The 8707-nt window shown below is 41.1% G+C and overlaps 1 long non-coding RNA gene across 1 annotated transcript; it reads left to right on the top strand.

Moving 5' to 3' along the window:
* Nucleotides 1-323: 323 nt before the first annotated feature.
* LOC138793109 (uncharacterized) lies at nucleotides 324-6949 on the top strand. Its single transcript, XR_011363212.1, has 3 exons — nucleotides 324-381; nucleotides 2833-3002; nucleotides 6607-6949. It is a non-coding gene; the product is annotated as an uncharacterized lncRNA (long non-coding RNA).
* Nucleotides 6950-8707: the final 1758 nt, after the last annotated feature.

Raw genomic sequence — 8707 nt, forward strand, 5'->3', positions numbered from 1 at the left:
TCCATTTTTAGGCGCAGATGGGGCAGATCGGCGTAAAAATATTCGCAAATGGTATTTTTGCAAATATTTTTTATTTATGTAGAGGCAATGCGCCTCTACATAAATCCCCTGAGCTCCGGAGACATTTGTAAGCCCGGCGTAAAAAACGCCGGACTTCATAAATGTCCCCCATAGAGTATATAAGTATAAATATAGGGGGACATTTATCAAACATGGTGTAAAGAGAAACTGGCTCAGTTGCCCCTTGGAACCAATCAGATTCCACCTTTCATTCCTCACAGACTCTTTGGAAAATGAAAGGTGGAATCTGATTGGCTGCTAGGGGCAACTGAGACAGTTTCACTTCACACCATGTTTGATAAATCTCCCCCATAGTTTATGGTAAGTACAATCAGTCCGTCATTTTGATGTTGACTGAATAAAGTCTAAAAGTGTTAAATTTCATTTTCATATACTTACGGCTCTGGCATGATGGAAAGGAAATAGATATCCTGTAGGCAAACAAAAAAAATTAATAATAAGAACAGATTTTTTCCAACTAGTTCCAAAAAGTTTGTAAAAGTTGGTAAGGTCTTAAAGTGTATATAATGTTAATCTTCAGAGAGATGCGAGCATACGCTGGGTAATACTGCAGCCAAAGCAACCATTGCATGCTATTAATTAGGCATGATCCTGCGCATAACATCTGCTGCCACTTATAGTCGCCCCTGCATATGTACCAAGTGCCCTCATAATCCACTCCTGGCTGCGGTGGGATAGCGCACTGATTGGCTAAAGGAGACGTCAGGATGCCTGGAGCCACAGGAGGAGGAGCGCAGACCAGGTAATGTATAAACCAGGCCACCATGGGTTAAGGTGGACAGTGTTTACATACTCGTTGCTAGTATGTAACCCTACTCAGAATGACAGTAAGGGAATCGCAGCGGATTTTGCTGACAACTTGCAGCGCGAAATCCACTACGGATCAGTTACGTGTGAATCTAGCCTTCGAGTCTTATTACACAGGCCGATGGGGGCCCGATAATAACAGTGATCTGCTAGATCGGCGCTCGTTTACTGAGCCTATTACACGGCCTGATAATCATTTAACAAGGGCTGCTAGGACATTCTTACCGATGTCCTTGCAGCCCTTGTTTAAACATTATACATTACCTGTCCAGGCTGCAGGGCTCCTCTTGTTCTGTGCTTCTCCCTGGGTCACGCGCACTCCAGCTTCAGAGCAGCATGTCTCAGCTGACAGGCCGCTCAGCCAATCACTGGCCGTCCTGGCCAGTGATTGGCTGAGCGGCCTGTCAGCTGAGACATGCTGCTCTGAAGCTGGAGTGTGGGACCCAGGGAGAAGCACAGAACAAGAGGAGCCCTGCAGCCTGGACAGGTAATGTATTCTTTGCTAATCTCAGCGCCGGCCGTGCACCACTAGAACACTAACACGTAGCGATTTGCGGTCGGTGCCCGACAATTATAGATTGGAACCTATATCAACGATCAGCCGATGACAACGATCGGTAGTTCGTTGTATTTATTACACGGAACGATAATTGTCCGAATCGGCCCTATCCGGCCGATTATCGTTCCGTGTAATAAAGACAATGATAAGCCGATGATCATTGTCATCGGCTGATCGTTGATATAGGTTCTGACCTATAATTGTCGGGCGCCGACCGCGCATCGCTACGTGTAATGCCGATGCGCGGCCGGCACTGACTATTAGCAAAGAAGAATACATTACCTATATATTACGATAATACATTACATAACGGCCGTTGTTTAAAAATAACAGCAATTATTTGCCATTAAATGACGGCCATCCACTCAATTTCAACAGTGTGTGAACATATTGAGATTGGTACATGACATTTTGTAGGGAAATATATATTACCATACCTACATGGCATTTTTCATTTCTTTTCAGCCCATTGGCAGTTTTGCACACAGCTCAGGATTTGGCTTTTTATTGCGCAAGAAGTAGTGTAATTTTTTTACTCCCATCCCAGCGACAGAAAAAAAACGTCAACTACATAAAATCCAAGAACATGATAAAAGAATGACACGTCTTATTCCCAAAAAATGCTGTGGTTAAAATGCCAGGAAAAAAAATGCCTATACCAATATACTGCAATGAAAAACAACAGAAAAAAAAATGCTAAAAAGCAGCCAAATAAAATCCATGCAAATTTTGTGTCTGACAGGGGCCTCATAGAATTTTTTTTAGCTCTTTGAGTGTTTTTGCATTTTTTAGTGGCATTTTTCTTATAACAATTCATGTGATTCAAGAGCTCTGTTTAAAAATATATTCATGTCTAGGGGAGAAAAATTGCACAATCCTGAAGGTGGCTAAAAAGAATTATTTAATAATGTTTTTTTTTTTGTTTTTTTTTTTATAAAGTATTAAAATAACATAAAATTGTACTGACTTGAGGAATATAGCTAACATGTTTTACCACAGGGTGAACAAACAATACAACCCCGAAATGTGAAGAAAAAAAAGGTTTTAATTTTTTCACATTTGCAACATAGTTTATGGAAAAATGAAGAGGGTCTGTGGGGAATTAATTAAAGAGCAATGGCTTTTAAAACATGAGGGGGAAATTAAAGGGTGAAAGCAGAATTACAAATGCCCATTGACATCTAAGAACTTCTGCTAGTGGACTCACTGTCTGTATATTAATGGATCCACAATCTGCAAAAATTGCATCCACAAAATTACCGACAAGCTCTAATATGGACTGTAACTGGGAACTTCCGGAATTATTGCCAAATCCATAAAAAATACATATGAGTAATCATTTTAAACCGTTCCAACTTATTTAACTGTTTTTTTTTACTTTTTAGGGTTGATTGCAGACATCATATACGGTCCTGAAGAATTAGTAAACGTGTGAATATAGCCGCACTGTAATACTTATATACTTAAATACTAAAATACTTACAGTATTTTGCAACCAAAATCAGGAGTGGATTGAAAACACAGAAAGGCTATGTTGAAATTGAGTGGATGGAAGGTGGAGATTTTTTTTTCTATTCTTTTAAATGAGTTAGTGTTCCCCAAAATAGTAGACATTGGGGGACATTTATTAAGTCCGGCGTTTTTTACGCCGGACTTAAAAATGTCCCCGCATCTCCGGCGGTACGGCGATTTATGTAGAGGCAGACTGCCTCTACATAAATCCCGTGCGCTCTGGTGCGCACCACCGAAAACCTACGCCAGCTGAGGACTGGAGTAGGTTTTCGGCGTATCTTTTGGCGGAACGGATGGTGAATCGCGCGGACTCTGAGTCCGCGCCCTCCGTTCCGCCCCCTTCACACACCCTCCCCGCCCCCCGACGTACTCGGCGGAAAGTGACAATTCGCGAATATTTTATTTGCAAATCGGCCATTTGCGAATAAAATAATGCGCAAATCGGCACTTTCCGCCGAAAATCATCCGTACGCCGGATGATACATGTCCCCCATTGTGTTTTTGCAGTCCGTTTAATGTATATATTTTATGGGGGGGGGGGACGTTGTAATTGCGTGCAATCCTTTTGGATCTTTTTTTTCAAGACTTCCATTATTAAAAACAGCACGTATTTAAAACGGATGCTTTTTGAGTTTTTGGTCATCTTTTTGTATAAGTTAAAGGTAACCATTTGAAAACAGATCCGTTAAACTGACTGCAGAAACTCAGAGTGGACCCTGCCTTACCATAAAGTCTATTTCTTTTGAGTTTTTCAGTTAAAAAAAATTACTCATATGAATTAAAGCATTTCCAACTACTTCATATCCACTATCTTGAAGAAAAAAAAAAAAGCATTTAAAAACAATGTCATAGTAATGAGTCAAAGCCAACGTGTATATCTGCAAGGATGAAAGTGGGATTCTTAAAACATGTACTGCTGAAGTATAGCTTTGTCACTATAGGTTTTCAGGGGTAGAGCTTTGTCACTATAGGTGTTCAGGGGTAAAGCTTTATCACTATTGGTGTTCAAGGGTAGAGCTTTGTCACTATAGGGGTCCAGAGGTAAAGCTTTATCACTATTGGTGTTCAAGGGTAGAGCTTTGTCACTATAGGGGTCCAGAGGTAAAGCTTTGTCACTATAGGTGTTCAGGGGTAGAGCTTTGTCACTATAGGTTTTCAGGGGTAGAGCTTTGTCACTATACGGGTCCAGAGGTAAAGCTTTATCACTATTGGTGTTCAAGGGTAGAGCTTTGTCACTATAGGGGTCCAGAGGTAAAGCTTTGTCACTATAGGTGTTCAGGGGTAGAGCTTTGTCACTATAGGTTTTCAGGGGTAGAGCTTTGTCACTATAGGGGTCCAGAGGTAGAGCTTTGTCACTATAGGTGTTAAAGGGTAGAGCTTTGTCACTATAGGGGTCCAGAGGTAAAGCTTTGTCACTATAGGGGTCCAGAGGTAAAGCTTTGTCACTATAGGGGTTCAGGGGTAGAGCTTTGTCACTATAGGTGTTCAGGGGTAGAGCTTTGTCGTTATAAGTATTTAAAAGTAGAGCCTTGTCGCTATAGATATCCAGAGGCAGAGCTTTGTCACTATAGATGTTAAAAGGTAGCGCTTAGTCGCTATAAGGATTTAAAGGTAGAGCCTTGTCGCTATAGAGATCCAGAGGCAGAGCTTTGTCACTATAAAGATTTACAGATAGAACTTTGTTGCTATAGGGGTTCAGAGATAGAGTTTTCTCCCTATAGGGGTTCAGAGATAGAGCTTTGTCCCTATAGGGGTTCAGAGATAGAGCTTTGTCCCTATAGGGGTTCAGAGGTAGAGCTTTGTCCCTATAGGGGTTTGGAGGTAGAGCTTTGTAATTATAGGAGTCCAGGGGTAGAGCTTTGCCACTATAGGAGTCCAGGGGTAGAGCTTTGTCCCTATAGGGGTTCAGATAGAATTCACAGCTGGGATTCTAATTACGGCCATTTATTTTTTCTATTAGAGTAGTGCTATATTCAGAATGTTAAGCAGCGTGCCCAGGTATTACTGCATAAGGTTACCAGGCATCACCTCTGACCTCTGTACAGGGATTTCTCTGCTTACATGCTGTATTAACACTTATTAAGTGTGTATCTGAAAGCAATAGCGGCGTTACACTTACCTCTCTATCACCTGGTCGGGGCGAGCTGTTATATCAGACTGAAAGGTCTTTGCCGTGTAAAGATTTTTAAATGGGGACTGACGTTCATTGGGATTTACAAACTCCCAGAGAGCTGGCCTTTTTTTGGAAGGTCGGAGGGGGCTGGGGGTTAGTCTGATCATTGTGCACCTGTCATTGTGCTGCAGATCTTGTTCTCTGAACAAAGCAGGGACTACAATGCATGCAATGTTAATCCTATGCACTATTATGGGAGAGGAATACACAGGGTCCAAAATCTATTCCCAGTCAAAGGAAAAGAATCTGTCATCGGTGGATATGGACCTAGGACTAATGCACCATAGGAACACAACCTATCCCGCCACAATTATCTATTGTTACTATTATGTATTATAGCGATGTATTAAGTACATCAAAACATATCTACTATGTTTCATTGAAGGGTTTTGTTTCATTAAAGGGGTACTCAAGCAAAAAAAAAAAAAAAAAAAAAATACAAGTTAGCTGGTGCCAGAAATTTGTAATTTACTTCTATATACTACTGCTGTATGTCCTGCAGGAAGTGGCGTATTCTTTTCAGTCTGATAAAGTGCTCTCTGCTGCCACCTCTGTCCATGTCAGGAACTGTCCAGAGCAGCAGCAAATCCCCATAAAAAACCTCTCCTGCTCTGGACAGTTCCTGATATGGGCAGAGGTGGCAGCAGAGAGCACTGTGTCGGAGGAAAGAATACACCACTTCCTGCAGGACATACAGCAGCTAATAAGTACCGGAAGACTTGAGATTTATTTAATAGAAGTAAATGACTAATTACCTCTTTAATGGGCCAGTCCAATGGCCTAAAGGACTAGGCGCCAATTTTCATTTTTTCATTTTTGTTTTTTATTTCCCCATCTACAGGGCCATGTAAGGGTGTGTGTTTTTTCAGGAATAAGTGTAATTTGTAATGGCACCTTTCAATGTACCATAAAATCTATGATGGAAAAAAATGTTAACTTTTGGTGGGTTTCCATGTCTACGTAATGCACTTTACAGTACGGTTATGTTCACACACACTAGTTCTGTCAGTATATTGGTCGGTATGTTTTTTTTAACCAAAACCAGAAGTGTATTGAAAACAAAGAAACAGGGCAAATCTTTCCATTATAATTTTGCACTGTGAGTTCTCCTCCTGATTATGGTGTTGAAAAAAACACTGGGAAATACTATGTGTGTGAACATAGCCTGACATGATATCTTTATTCTATAGGTAAGTCCACTACAGCAATATGCTGTTTTACTATTTTTTTTTTCCTCAATAAAACTTTTTTTTTTGTATGATTAAAATTGCCTTATTGTGGGTCTTATAACGGTCTATTTTTTCATCTATGGGGCTGTATGGGGTGTAATTCTTTGCACTACGCTCTAGTTTTAATAGGATCATATTTGTGTAGATCACACCAAGTGATCTCCGTATACTGTATCTGTGTTTTGAGCACTATTTGATAAATATTATGTATTAAAACTTCTTTTGTTCATCTCTTTTCCTTCTAGATGTCTAGTATGAAGTTGGTAAGGAATATGGAACGGAACACCACGAACCGCTGTGTCATTTGCTTTGAGCTATTACTTTGGGGTTCCTTGGACCCTTTAGATGTGGATGGATTTCCTGCTGTGCCTGAATCTCAAATGCCTCCTACAGGTACAACTATAAATAAAAAACTGCAAGGGGTTAAACTTTGGACTGGTGATTTTCAATGACCTGAGCAGTACCCCTTACTTTATGCTTACTCCCTGAGTGTCTACAGATGAAGAACACGTTATGGCTGCCGCTGTGGGGAGGTTGATATGTATTGTTATTTCATGCTTGCGATAGTGGCCAGTGTATTATATGTGTATGATACATGTGTATGATAGTGACTTATGTATGATATATGATGTACCCCTATTTAGCACATTGTATTGCTTGTTTGTAAATGCACATTGTTTTGCACATGAATTAAAATATTCTGACACTGTGTTGACACTATTTTGCATACTTGATTGCAGTGATTTTTTACACCTGTGTGATTTGTATAAATAGACTTGTGCTCACTTGTAACTTGCTTGAAAAAGGCTCCATGATGGGGCAGAAACATTGCAGATTTTTATACCTTATGGAATAAACTAAACTTGTTTCTTGGGTAGTGCAGAGATTCTCTGGGACTGTAATCTATCTATCTATCTATCTATCTATCTATTCATCTACATAGATAGATTAAAGAAAGAGAGAGATGAAACAACAGTGTCTCCTTTCCCCTATACTACTCAGGAGACGCTGTTATTTCCCTGCCCTTGGCTAGTTGATCACTGTGTGATGTCAGTGGTGGGCAGGGTTACAGATTAGGTGTTACAGCTTGCCTGGCAACAGAAGAGACAGGTCATGTGACCTCTGTCTTAGAAGGGAGGGGGAGGACAGAGCAGTGGAGACAGAGTGGAGCAGGCAGTGAGGATTTTCAGCAGCTTCAGGGTGTGAGTCAGATTGTGCTGCAAACGGACAAATTCATGTAATAGAAATTTATTACACGCAACCTTAGATTATGAGTGGTGATTGAACAGGGTGAAATCTTTCTTACCAGAGTTTCCCTTTTAAGTACAAGCGAATATGAGGAACTTTGTAATATATCTTATCAGGCAAAAAAAAAGCTTCCTTCTGTTAAGAGGAAGCCCCCCAATCCTACTTAATCCTTATATTTGGAGTGGGAGGAGGAAAATGGGAGGGGGAGTGCAGAAAGAGAGAGAGAGCTAAAAGACAACTTGCAGAGCAGAAATCTGCATATAAATGTCACATACAAGAAGAATAATGGCCAGATATAGTACTGCTCCAAGGGTATTGGAGTTTCATTGCAGTAACGCAATGAGACACTGACAGTAGACACTGACATAATCAGACATTCTAGAGATACACATGTGGTGGTGAGCCCCCGGTGATGATGTTATTATGTCGGAGGATTGACAGGTCACTTGCTTGATGGTGGTTGGCCGGTGGTTGTTGGCCGAGATACAGCCGGACCTTGAGGTGTTATATCGTGACACCAGTGCCGGTTGGGAACACAGGTGTGAGAGCACGCCTGCTTTTATTTTACAAGTCCAGGTGTACCTTTTTACCCTGTGTTCAGTGTCCTTCGGGTTGCTACGGGGTCCCTTGGGTTAGTATAATCATGGATGGCCAGAGCGGTGTAGTGACCCTCCCAGACTATCGGAACCGCCACCCACAGAAAGGGGAAGTGTCCCAAGGTTGCGGTGTGTGCTGTGTCGGTGGGAGGCGAAGAATCACAGAGTCTCTTCACCATAAATAAGCCTGTTTTACTAGAAAGTACGTGCTTGAAGCAGGTTACAAAGTTATGATGTTTCTCTTGATAAAACACTTGATAATATACTTGATAACACTTGTAGACAAATACCTGACAATACAGCAACTGAATCTGCGACTGGAATGCAGTGTAAAATATAGTCGTGTTGACTGAGTATTGTGTTGAGTGATACGAAGGAACACAGAAGAAGAGAGGAGTCGTGAGAGTCCCAACCCAAGTAGTACTGTGCTCTGCCGGGATGTGGGAGGATGAGGTGGAAGAATACTTAGAAGAAGAAGAAAATACTTGTGCCTGAGTATTGA

This window comes from Dendropsophus ebraccatus, chromosome 5 (genome assembly GCF_027789765.1).
Source record: "Dendropsophus ebraccatus isolate aDenEbr1 chromosome 5, aDenEbr1.pat, whole genome shotgun sequence".
In the NCBI taxonomy this organism is placed as follows: domain Eukaryota; kingdom Metazoa; phylum Chordata; class Amphibia; order Anura; family Hylidae; genus Dendropsophus; species Dendropsophus ebraccatus.